This window comes from Dermacentor variabilis, unplaced genomic scaffold (assembly GCF_050947875.1).
Source record: "Dermacentor variabilis isolate Ectoservices unplaced genomic scaffold, ASM5094787v1 scaffold_12, whole genome shotgun sequence".
Taxonomy (NCBI): Eukaryota; Metazoa; Arthropoda; class Arachnida; order Ixodida; family Ixodidae; genus Dermacentor; species Dermacentor variabilis.
This window is the reverse complement of record NW_027460280.1, coordinates 1,435,394-1,448,937: the sequence shown is the minus strand read 5'-3', so window position 1 is coordinate 1,448,937 and position 13,544 is coordinate 1,435,394. Positions and strand designations below refer to the sequence as shown.

Genomic DNA, 13,544 nt, shown 5'->3' with positions numbered 1-13,544 from the left:
TAAGTTTTCAAGTCTTTGGCGTCCCCTTTCTTATGGATTAGGATTATGTTCGCGTTCTTCCATGATTCCTGTACGCTCGAGGTCATGAGGCATTGCGTATACAGGGTGGCCAATTTTTCTAGAACAATCTGTCCACCATCCTTCAACATATCTGCTGTTACCTGATAATCCCCAGCTGCCTTCCCCCTTTGCATAGCTCCCCCAAGGCTTTCTTTACTTCTTCCACCGTTACTTGCGGGATGTCAAATTCCTCTAGACTATTCCCTCTTCCATTATCCTCGTGGGTGCCACTCGTACTGTATAAATCTCTATAGAACTCCTCAGCCACTTGAACTATCTCATCCATATTAGTAATGATATTGCCGGCTTTTTCTCTTAACGCATACATCTGATTCTTGTCTATTCCGAGTTTCTTCTTCACTGCTTTTACTGTTCCTCCGTTCCTGAGAGCATGTTCAATTGTATCCATAATATACTTCCTTATGTCAGCTGTCTTACGCTTGGTGATTAACTTGGAAAGTTCTGCCAGTTCTATTCTAGCTGTAGGATTACAGGTTTTCATACATTGGCGTTTCTTAATCAGATATTTCGTCTCCTGCGATAGCTTACTGGTATCCTGTCCAACGGAGTTACCACCGACTTCTATTGTACACTCCTTAATGATGACCACAAGATTGCCGTTTATTGCTTCAACACTAATGTCCTCTTCCTGAGTTAAAGCCGAATATCTGGTATGTAGCTTGATCCGGAATTACTCGATTTTCCCTCTTACCGCTAAGTCATTCATGGGCTTCTTATGTACCAGTTTCTTTCGTTCCCTCCTCAAGTCTAGGCTAATTCGAGTTCTTACCATCCTATGGTCCCTGCAGCGCACCTTGCCGAGCACGTCCACATCTTGTATGATGCCAGGTTTAGCGCAGAGTATGAGGGCTATTTCATTTCTTGTCTCGCCATTCGGGGTCCTCCACGTCCACGTATTCATGATTCATGGTATTCATGATTGGCATATTATTCTGTTCTGGAAACTCTACTAATAACTCTCCCCTTCTATTCCTAGAGCCTATGCCATATTCCCTCACTGACTTGTCTCCAGCCTGCTTCTTGCTTACCCTGGCATTGACGTCTCCCATGAGTGTAGTGTATTTTGATTTTACCCATCGCCGATTCCACGTCTTCATAGACGCTTTCGACTTCCTGGTCATCATGACTGGATGTAGGGGCGTAGGCCTCTACAACCTTCAATTTGTACCTTTTATTAAGTTTCACAACAAGACCTGCCACCCTCTCGTTAATGCTATAGAGTTCCTGTATGGTACCAGCTATATCCTTGTTAATAAGGAATGCGACTCCTAGTTCTCGTCTCTCCGCTAAGCCCTGGTAGTACAAGACGTGCCCGCTTTTTAGCGCTATATATGCTTCTTTTATCCTCCTAACCTCACTGAGCCCTATTATATCCCATTTACTACCCTCTAATTCTTCCAATAACACTGCTAGACTCGCCTCACTAGATAAAGTTAGACGTTGCCAGGTTCAGATTCCAATGGCGGCCTGTCTGGAGCCCGGGATTCTTAGCACCCTCTGATGCGTCGCAGGTCTGACCGCCGGCGTGGTCAGTCGCTTCGCAGCTGCTGGGAACTGAGGGCCGGGGTTTGAATGTTGCATTCATATAGGAGGTTGTGGCCAAGTACTGCACCAGGGTGGCCAATACTGCACTGGTAAGGGAGTGCATGACCAGTTCTGGTCCCCGGATCAGGCCGCATTCCAGGCCTGTTTATGCAATTTTATCAATACGCGCATTTATTTGAATCCGGTGGAAAATTGCGCGGCATCGCGATTCGAACCACGGTCCTCTTGCATGCGAGGCGAATGCTCTACCTCTACGCCACCGCTGCACCCTCTTTGATAAACTAATTCTTGCCAATAAGCACTACATGTTTGATTCCTCGGCCACTAAGGTGCTAGTTCTCTCAGACCACCAGACACGTAGGCCAAACGAATGAACCTGGAAGAACCCATCTGAATAACACCTTGTCAATCATAGCATCAAATTTCCGAAGTCTATCATACAAACAAGATCATCTGCAAGCCTTTATTGAATGCTGTTAGTCCTCGGTACCGAAACCTGGCTGTGCTCTGATGTAGCTCACAGCGAACTATTGCTTTCGAATAGTTTTTCCTTGTTTAGAAAACACAGAATCACATCTCGAGGGGGTGGCATCATAATAGCTGTAAATAAGTTCAGTCGCATCTTGTTGACACATTTCCCGTCCTGGAAATATTGTGGATCGCACTACATTTATCGCCGTCTGTAACTTGCGTTATAGAGGTTTGCTATCGACCACTTAGTCCTTGCGCTAACTTTGTTGTGTCTTCGTCTTTCTTTAAGCAATATTCAAAGCAGCTATCCGTCATAGGAAATAATCCGTCATCGGAAACAGCCGACTCTAACTATCCCGGAATTGACTGGCCGACATGCGAAACCACTGAGGGCGCAAGAAGGCATGAATGTAGATAGTTTCTTGGTGTTCTTTCTTCTTTTTTTTAGTTTGAGCCAAATGGTATCACGTCCCACGCGTGGCGTTTCAGTTCTAGATCTTGTACTGACTACAGATCCACTAAGATGTATATAACGCGTCCTTGACTGCATGAGTGACCACAATGTTATCCACTACGAGCGTACCATAAAATATGAAAAACCTTGTAATGCAAAGAAAACCATATACGACTACAACACAAGAGCTGCACGCGCACTAAATAATGACCTACTAACATTTTCGGTGTAGTTTCTAATGACCTTTTCCGAGCGTGATACAAACGAAAATTGGCAGATGTTTCAAAGGACGCTCACTGAACTAAAGGAAAGATATATTCCAAGAATTACGACCATACCTTCAAATAAAAACACGTGGTTTAGAACACATGTTAAGTGGTGCATTAACAAGAAGAAAAGAATGTACTCAAAGGCAAAGCATTCGACCTCTGCTGACAAGTGGGAATGCTATCTCGAACAGGCAAGACTTTTCAAAGCAGAAATTGAAGCAGCGAAGGGAATGTTTTACAACTACGACTTATCAGAAATGTTAAAAACAACTGTAAAAAATTTTGGGAAGTAGTAAATCCGATACCATCGTCATCGCCATCGTGTCGATAACGAAAGACGGTGAGCCTCTTCTGCAGTCCGATGTTGCGGAAGAATTAAATACTTTTTTCTGTTCGGTTTTCACATCAGAAGCGCCACCAGATCTGAATTTTTTCAGCCTAAATACTTCAATGAATGGCCTCATAGCCACTCGCGAATGTGCAGAAGCCGCTACAGATCGTGTACCAGTTAATTCGGCACGCGGATCAGATGACATCTGCGCAAAATTGCTAAAGCTCACCAAACCAGCTACATCGCGTATCTTGGTCGCTATTTTTCAACAGTCAGTTGATACAGGACGCGTGCCTGGAGGTGTACACGCGTGATTCCCATATTTAAATCTGGCGATCCCTGCTTAGTCCCAGACTACAGGCCCATTTCACTAACAAGCATATGTTGTAAATTACTAGAGCACATCATATCATTCACCGTCATAAAATTTCTAACAGATCGCAATTTCTTCTCTAGCAATCAGCACGGTTTCCTTCGTGGTCATTCCTGTGAAACTGAACTATTCGAACTGGTTACTGACCTCCGCGAAGCCGTTCATGGAGGACTAAATAGATGCTATAATTATTGATTTTGTAAAATCATTTCACAAAGTTCCGCACATCCGCTTAGTAATGAAGCTAACGAATCTTAACATAAACAGTAGGATTATAAATTGGATACCTAATTTTTTTAGCCAGTGAAGTCAATCAGTCTACGTGAACGGGTACTCATCTTCACTTTCGCATGTAAAATCCGGTGTACCACAGGGTTCGGTCCGGGGTCCAATATTCTTTCTGATCTATATTAACGACATAGGAAACACTTTATCTTCTACTATCAGGTTATTCGCAGACGACTGTATCATCTACGGACGAATTAATAACGCCGAAGACGAGAACTCATTACAGGTAGACCTCGACAAACTCGCATTTTGGTGTTGCCAGTGGCCCAAATGGAAATCAACATTTCTCAATCTAAGGGCATGACGTTCACGAGAGCACATAACCCAGAATTGAGCTAGTACACGATTCAGGGAATCCCTTTTGAGAAAGTATCGACATTTAAATATCTCGTAGTTCATTTATCCTTTGATTTATCTTGGAACGAGCACATTAATACCAAAACCAGTAAGGCATCCAAAACACTCCGCTTCATTAAACATAGCTTATACTTGGCGAACTCTGCTACTAAGTTATTATCACGCTTGTTCGTTCAAAGGTAGAGCACGCATCCATTATTTGGAATCCGCATCAAACCTATCTGATCCATCAACTCGAAGCAATACAAAATGTATGGATGGATCGAATAACTTTAATGAAAGGTCCTGCGAGCTACGGGGCGCAAGGCCCCGCAGAGCGGGCTCGCAGGGACCGCGAGTTGTAACTCCCACCGTGGGCTCGCTCGACGGCCCAGAGCTGCCCCGCCAGGTCCGCGCTGCGTGATGCTTCTTGTAGCCTGGCGGAGTCTTGATTCTTGTTTGCGTGGGTCCGACAAAATACAAAATAAAGCAGCAAGATATATTACAAAGAAATACTCGCGAAACCACAGTGTTACGGATATCAAGCAATCACTTTCATTGCCCTCTCTTCAAAACCGCTGACTAATAACATTGTTATCACATTTTCACGCACTTTATCATAGTAAATCCCTGTTCCGCGAATCTTACAGCAATGCAGCTCATAGGGAATTACCTTCCGCTAGCTCAGATTACCAACTAGCTCGGCTTTCTGTCGTTCTAAGCTCATAGTATTTTTCACCATTTTCTTCACCCATTTAAAGTGCAAGTCTTTTTGCTCGCACTAATCCGTATCGTCATTCAGCATTACTTTTGACAATATATCATTGGAATAAACTACCGAGGAACATTGTGTCTGCCATTAACCATGATGTTTTTGTTAACACGTTGAAGATTTTCCTAAATATGTGGCTATTTCTGTGTTGAGTGGTTACTTGCGTATGTTATTGTTTCTGTATATATTTATGTCACTGTATCTTACCAACGTTCTTTTTTACACGTTTGTAATTGTAACTGGCTGCCCCCTTATGTAATGCCTGAATAGGCCTTTAAGGTGCATGAATAAATAAATAAATAAATAAATAAATAAATAAATAAATAAATAATAATAATAATAATAATAATAATAATAATAATAATAATAATACCTATATATACATAGGTGCGTCGATTGAGATAAAACACGCCACAGCTTTGCAGCTCGTCTTTCTTTACAGAGTGGAAGGGCTGATGAATGTTTTTTTAGTGGTACGAACATCGACTGACACTCATGTTTCTTGCGCAGCACTTCCGGTTCACCTCCTCAGACGACCGGGGACGAAATTCAAAATAAATCAGAAAAGAATAGAAAAGCAACAGTACTGTACAAAATTTATTGGTTTCATTATAAATATGATATCAGAGCATAAGTTTAGATACAACTTGAGTAACTGAGGTGTCTGCAATAAATTAATTAGAAATCCCTTATTACCACACACCAAAGCACACAATCGTACACTTTCGAACCCGCCACGTGAGCCCTACTTTTGCTAAATTCCTGAAAACCAGGAAGTAGAAAGCCCAAGTAATGACGTCACCAATGACGTCAAACGGGAGGTAGCCTGATATTTAACAGGCACTTATGCAGTGAATTCACCTAAAGTTTAGCTAAAGAACACCAACGCCGAGGTGCGACTGCCAGTAAGAGACACCTGAATCAAAGATTACAGTCCCCTGCCATTTTTATTTGTCTTCCCTCATTTTCTTTTTTAACATACGCAGGACATTAGACAATATGATAACAAGAGTCAGAAGGGTTTGGGTGCGAGCTAGTTGGTACGGCTCATTCATATTTAAAGCAGCGCAAAAAACACGGGCAAGGGAGGACACACGACGAGCGCTGACTGCCAACAACATCTTTATTGGAGCCTGCGCAAATATATACAATTTGCAACAGGCATAAAGAGAGTGAAAGAAGGGGAGGGGAAGGCGAGTCATCGTCGGTCAACTACTGCTGCACATGCGTCAATGACATTAAACAACATAAAAGAAACCATAACATGGTGCACACAGGCCAAACTGCTTAACTTCTAAGGAACTTAAGTTCTTTATCACAAAGTGCAATAGAAGGAGAACTAACACAGGTGGCCCCTAACGGACTCATTGAAAATGCCTCAAAGATTTCTCTGGCCAACTGATTGCTGTACCTTTTTAACACACGTGTGTGGTCAAGGAGTGAAGTACAGCCACACTTGGCACAGTGAACAGCCAGATTACTGCCAGTCTTAATCTTGACACAGTGAGCATGCTCGCGCAAACGTTCATTGATACAGCGTCCTGTTTGCCCTATGTAAGTGCAGCCGCCAGTGGTGGGAATGGAATACACTACATTGGTACTGCAATGTACAGGCTTGGCGACATGTTGCTTATTGCACGGTCCAGGTGTTCTCCGGCTTTCGTTTATTTTTTTGCACATCCTTCCCAACTTGTTAGGCGCAGTGAACACTACCTTTATACCAGCCCGGCCTGCGGCTTTCTTGATGCGATGGGACACACCATGTATATACGGTATCGCAACAGTCTTCGTTAAGACATCACCCGCTTCGCGCTGTTTCTTGGGGGAACGAGCCTCTTGCAATTAAACTTCCGCCAAGGAAGACAGCAGTTGTTCAGGATAGCCACTTGTTTTAAGCCGCTGGACTTGATTGGAGAGGCTGCTGGACATCGAGTGGTGGCAAGAGCGAACGACCGCATTTCTAAGGGCCTCTAGGGCGATGGAGCGCTTCACCACTTTAGAAGGGTTGGATGTGTAGGGGGGGAGGTGTTTTTTGGAACGCGGGGCATACATCCAACACGTGTGCCCTTCCTGGAGGTGTAGTGCAAGGTCTAAAAAGCGGAGTTGGCCTTTTTCTGGCAATTCTCTTGTGAACGTCACACCTCGATAGATGCACTTGAATTTTTCAAACACTTGGTCGACCAGGGTTGTGGCTTTATTAGGGTGGGCAGATAGGATCACCAGAAAATCGTCGACGTAGCGAAACACCTTCTTAAGAGGAATTGTGCTGAGTTGCTCCTGGAGGAGTCTATCATAGTGCGCCAACTCGTATTGCGCCCATAATGAGTTTTCTATTGTTGGCGCACTATGATTAAATACTCCAGGAGCAACTCAGCACAATTCCTGTTAAGAAGGTGTTTCGCTACGTCGACGATTTTCTGGTGATCCTATCTGCCCACCTTAATGAAGCCACAACCCTGGTCGACCAAGTGTTTGAAAAATTCAAGTGCATCTATCGAGGTGTGACGTCCACAAGAGAACTGCCGGAAAAAGGCCAACTCCGCTTCCTAGACCTTTCACTACACCTCCAGGAAGGGCACACGTGTTGGATGTATGCCCCGCGTTCCAAAAAAACACCTTCTCCCCTACACATCCAACCCTTCTAAAGTGGTGAAGCGCTCCATCGCCCTAGAGGCCCTTAGAAATGCGGTCGTTCGCTCTTGCCACCACTCGATGTCCAGCAGCCTCTCCAATCAAGTCCAGCGGCTTAAAACAAGTGGCTATCCTGAACAACTGCTGTCTTCCTTGGCGGAAGTTTAATTGCAAGAGGCTCGTTCCCCCAAGAAACAGCGCGAAGCGGGTGATGTCTTAACCAAGACTGTTGCGATACCGTATATACATGGTGTGTCCCATCGCATCAAGAAAGCCGCAGGCCGGGCTGGTATAAAGGTCGTGTTCACTGCGCCTAACAAGTTGCGAAGGATGTGCAAAAAAATAAACGAAAGCCGGAGAACACCTGGACCGTGCAATAAGCAACATGTCGCCAAGCCTGTACATTGCAGTACCAATGTAGTGTATTCCATTCCCACCACTGGCGGCTGCACTTCCATAGGGCAAACAGGACGCTGTATCAATGAACGTTTGCGCGAGCATGCTCACTGCGTCAAGATTAAGACTGGCAGTAATCTGGCTGTTCATTGTGCCAAGTGTGGCTGTACTCCACTCCTTGACCACACACGTGTGTTGAAAAGGTACAGCAATCAGATGGCCAGAGAAATCTTTGAGGCATTTTCAATGAGTCAGTTAGGGGACACCTGTGTTAGTTCCCCTTCTATTGCACTTTGTGATAAAGAACTTAAGTTCCTTAGAAGCTAAGCAGTTTGGCCTGTGTCCACCATGTTATGGTTTCTTTTATATTGTTTAATGTCATTGACGCATGCGCAGCAGTAGTTGACCGACGATGACTCGCCTTCCCCTCCCCTTCTTTCACTCTTTATGCCTGTTGCAAATTGTGTAGGGTGTGTAGGTGTGTAGGGTGCAAATCAGGGTGTAGAAGAGCCATATGTAAAAATACTGGAAGATATCTATAGCGGCTCCACAGCCACTGTAGTCCTCCATAAAGCAAGCAACAAAATCCCAATAAAGAAAGGCGTCAGGCAGGGAGATACGATATCTCCAATGCTATTCACAGCGTGTTTACAGGAGGTATTCAGAGACCTGGATTGGGAAGAATTGGGGATAAAAGTTAATGGAGAATACCTTAGTAACTTGCGATTCGCTGATGATATTGCCTTGCTTAGTAACTCAGGGGACCAATTGCAATGCATGCTCACTGACCTGGAGAGGCAAAGCAGAAGAGTGGGTCTAAAAATTAATATGCAGAAAACTAAAGTAATGCTTAACAGTCTCGGGAGAGAACAGCAATTTACAATAGGCAGCGAGGCACTGGAAGTCGTAAGGGAATACATCTACTTAGGGCAGGTAGTGACGGCGGATCCGGATCATGAGACGGAAATAATCAGAAGAATAAGAATGGGCTGGAGTGCGTTTGGCAGGCATTCCCAAATCATGAACAGCAGGTTGCCGTTATCCCTCAAGAGAAAAGTATGTAATAGCTGTGTATTACCAGTACTCACCTACGGGGCAGAAACTTGGAGGCTTACGAAAAGGGTTCTACTCAAATTGAGGACGACACAACGAGCTATGGAAAGAAGAATGATAGGTGTAACGTTAAGGGATAAGAAAAGAGCAGATTGGGTGAGGGAACAAACGCGAGTTAATGACATCTTAGTTGAAATCAAGAAAAAGAAATGGGCATGGGCAGGACATGTAATGAGGAGGGAAGATAACCGATGGTCATTAAGGGTTACGGACTGGATCCCAAGGGAAGGGAAGCGTAGCAGGGGGCGGCAGAAAGTTAGATGGGCGGATGAGATTAAGAAGTCTGCAGGGACGGCATGGCCACAATTAGCACATGACCGGGGTTGTTGGAGAAGTATGGGAGAGGCCTTTGCCCTGCAGTGGGCGTAACCAGGCTGATGATGATGATGATGATGATGAAATATGAATGATAACCAGAGCTTGGTCGCATAACCCACCGCCCCGTTTCAAAGGGGATGGCAAGAAATCAATCACTCCACCACCGCACATGGCGAGAGGGAAGCACAAGTAGAGTGTACAAGGTCCGTCTAAGTAGATCGCGAAGCTTGGAACGAAAAGCGTGCAAAACCTATCGCCAAAGATATCAGTTAGTGGTGCACGATTGAAGCGCTACTAGGTGAGCGGGGTACAAACACTAAAACAAGAAAACCTACGTGAAAAGAAATGTTCGAAAATTTTTAATCAGAATACTGTCATACGAGTAAATATTCCATTTCAAAGATTTTTGCTGTACTAATACAACAAATGTTAATTTCTTGTTTGACGATTTATTCGTTCGTTCTTGGTTTCACCTCCCCCCCAACAAGTGATTGCAGCGCAAGAGGACTGTGCAAACGAGGTACGTGCGCAATGCAGTTGCTCAGTTCAACGCGGCGGTTTCATCCGCCATTTCTTTTATTTCCTTGCGTGTTTGTTCAAAGTGTGGCGTGCGCTTCACTTCAAATTTTGCGTGACATAACGCACGGAATTCATTTGCAAAAGGTGTGAGTGCATGTTTTTTGTTATCGTGCAAGCTCGCGCTGCGGCATCCGACGCGCTTGTCTCGTCGTGATGATAAATGCGGAACGCTCCGCGATGAAACGTCGAGCTGTGTTCGTTTACTCTCCGTTACATAGGCTCTGAGTGTCCGACGGGCAGCAAAATTACCAAGTCGAATGTTTTCTAAATGATAATGTGGGGCGATGTTGTCTTGTCTCATAACTGTTGATTATGAAATGTTGCCGGCTATGCCCTTATGCATTAGAAATAATACTCCGTTTTGAATCTTAACTGGAAGTCCTCTGTAACAGAGGAGGTGGCCCTTAGTCTAGTCAGCACTGCTTGTATAAGCCTCCCCAGTTCTAGCCTCACTAAAGCCAATGATATCCCACACCATGCCTGATAGTTCCTCAAAGAGTCGTACTAAGCTAGCTTCGCTCGAGAGAGTTTGTGTTGAACGTGGTCAGGTTAAGTTTCCAGTGACGGCCTGTCAGGATCCACAGATTCTTAGCACCCTCTCCCGTGTCGCAGGTTTGACCGCCACCTTGGTCAGGCGTTCCGCAGACGCTAGTTACTGAGGGCCATGGGTTAAATGTAGGGGTTATGAGGGAGATAGTGGTCGCATACTGCATCAGGGAGGCCGATTCCTGTCCAGGTGAGGGAGTGTGTTTTGTTGAAGCTTAATGGCACTTCCTAATTTGGTTGCAGATGGACTAGCAAAGCCCCACTGGCTCTCGGCATTTTTTTGCCGGTGTCAGGCACCACTCCAAGCCTGTAGATGTAGTGTACTGAAGGAGGATCCGAGCTTACAACCATCAGATCAGAAGCCCGATGTTCTAAAAAAAAACCTGAGGATTTGAACTTCTGGCTACAGAACCGAGACAGCTGAGCACCACGTTTCTGCGCTTCAGTCGGGCCCCGCAACCTACCAATAGCTCTCCCTATGGAGGAGGCCGGACAGATACCAGAAGTACCACCCGGCGGCAGACCAACTCCTTAACGTGAGAAACACGTGAATCTCCCGTCAAAAGCTAGCCAAGAGGTAGCCCCGTCAGATAAATTATATGCGGTAAGGCCACCTTAAAGGAACACTAAAGGCAAATATGAAGTCAAGCTAAAGTTATAGATTAGTGGCTCCAGAATCTCTAAGGCGTCAATATTATCGCGAACAGAGCCTTTATAATGGAGAAATTGAGTCAGTCGCGCTTCAATCGCTGCTCCCATAACCACACTTGCTGATGTCAGTGACAATTTGTACTGAACCGTTTGTCGCCCGAAGCTTCGCGACCTATTTGGATCGAACTTGCCCGTACCATGAAAACCTTATTTCTTCACTCGAGCTTGTTCACCATAATACAGTCATATTTAATATTCATATTTTGAAATGATAACCGTACCACTAGCACAACACCAATGAAAGATAATCTATCCCTTCCATTAGTTGCATCTCGTAGAACAATAGCACGCTCCACCCTATTTCGCAAATTTTATTAGCATTCCTCCGTTCACAGCAATTTGATTTCTTCAGCCTCATTACCTGTCGAGCCGCATCGATCATCGCCATGAGGTGGAAACTCAAACAGGCCGCACTAACACTTTCAATCAATTTTTTTCCCAGACCATCACAGCAGTCGAACCGCGTTCCCGGTAAAATTGTCTCCATTGTTGATAAGAAACTCTTTCGTAAGGCGTCAGCTAGCACTGTATATAGGGAAATTATTAACATATTATTTAGTCTGCTTAACGTATTTTCCAACGATTAGGGACGACACTAGTAAACAGCGCATTAACAGGAATAATTGAGACGCGTTTTTGTTTACATTGCCATACTTGCGATCTATTAGACAAGACATGACATAACAGTCTAGAATTGCGAATTGCTAATACGCTGCAGTGTTTATTTTTCGTATTTAAATGTTATGCATCACGTTCTGCGACTCCCCTCTATAATGCCCTCTGGCCTTGAGGGTAACATAAAAAAAGTCTTGGTCCACAATGCGAAGCATCGGTTGCGAAAGCAAATTAGTACAAGTTATACGGATTATCTTTATCGGCCGTATAAACGTGGAAACATTCGCTCACAAACTGAACTATAAAGCACGCCGTCAGAGCGCACAAGCAAACATGGACACTCGATGGCTGCCACAACGCTGCTGTGAGCAAGCACGGCAGCGACAGCTATCGATCGCTTCGACGCAAACAGATAACAGCACACACAAAGGCCGCCTGCAGATCGCAGATACTCGACCGCCTTGCAAAGGACGCGGTTGCTCCGCCGTGAGTTTCCGCCCGGTCGCGGCGTACATTGCTAGTGGGCACAGCGGGGCACTTGCGGAGACGGCGGAGCGCGCATGCGCCAGTAGTAGCGAGAAAGAGGAAATGTGGGGATTTCCGCTCCTTGAACTCTGCAGGCTGTTTCACATGGCGCGGCGAAAGTTCTGCCGCGCACGTAACGGAGCGATTTTCGCTGACAGCTTTCGCATGCGTTTGCGGCAGCGCGACATCCGCCGCAGCGATGCGCAAGGTTGCCTGCTGCTCACGAAGTATCCATGTCTGCATCGTTAAGTAAAAACAGCATGGAAACTAGTCAAATATTCCAATTTTCCTATTTTTAGTCGATAATAGAATAGGTACACCATTTTAAACGTTTAAAACCATTGAGTTTTTACGACAGCTTGCAGATACGGTGAGTGAGGCGCTGCACAACACCGCAAGTATGAGCGTGCGGCTTGTGCGGCGTCGGTGAGGTCGTTCCTTTTAGTACACTCTAATTTCTTTCTTACTATGGTGGTCACAACTTTCTTTCCTGGATGAGTATTTGCTTTTGCAGAAGAGCAAGCTACTATTGAGTGTGCATGTATAGGCAGCTGGCGCAATTCGTAGCGATGAAGAGGTTGACGACGGTGGCGATCAAGTGGGTACGTGCCTTATATTGAAGCGGCGCCCTTCTGCAGACCTGGATAGCGTGCAGCTTCTCTTTTCAAACGCATTGTGTAAGCGGAAGAAAAAAAAATGTTCATGAAGCTCCTAAACCGCAAGCGCTGGTGGGTACGCCCTAAACATAGCTAAAACTGACGCGCGATATTCCGCGACATAGCTAACAAGGCACGGTAAAACAGGAAAGAGCCTATTTTGACGGGGCTTTGTTTCGTCACACACTGCCCCTCCCACACCGCTCCGATCGGTGCGACTGAGCGACGGCGCGACCAACTTGTTGGAATCCAGTCGCGGAGAGCCCACGACGTCGCGGCGGTCGCTGAGCGACGGAATTCCCTGTGTCGCTGACTGAAAATCGCGCCATATGATACAGCCTTGCCTAAGCACTACAGAGCAGTTTGTTAGCGTGTGTTGTATGCATTTGTCCATAGGCGTGCTGGCAGAAGTCGCGTGGCGCGGTATTGCTGAACTTAGCGTCGCATGCTGGCGTCTGGGCGTAATTATATTTATTCAATCACGTTTTTTACTAGTTCAAACAACGTGTCATTAATTCGCATTGTCGGTGGCGC

The 13,544-nt window shown here is 45.3% G+C and overlaps 2 protein-coding genes across 21 annotated transcripts in view; one reads left to right on the top strand and one right to left on the bottom strand.

The window, feature by feature from the left end:
* The window catches only part of LOC142566355 (peptide transporter family 1-like), a 732,761-nt gene that overhangs the window by 580,757 nt on the left and 138,460 nt on the right, over positions 1–13,544 (bottom strand). The gene's annotated exons all lie outside the window — the stretch shown is intronic.
* Positions 1–13,544, top strand: part of LOC142566357 (uncharacterized) — a 123,681-nt gene that overhangs the window by 83,206 nt on the left and 26,931 nt on the right. Inside the window, exon 1 of one of the 2 annotated variants that reach the window (XR_012825038.1) lies at positions 12,559–12,956. The exons of the other annotated variant lie outside the window; for it this stretch is intronic. The gene's annotated coding sequence lies outside the window, so the exon portion shown is untranslated. Of the gene's footprint in view, positions 1–12,558; positions 12,957–13,544 lie in introns of those variants that run through there. 2 annotated transcript variants of the gene reach the window in all.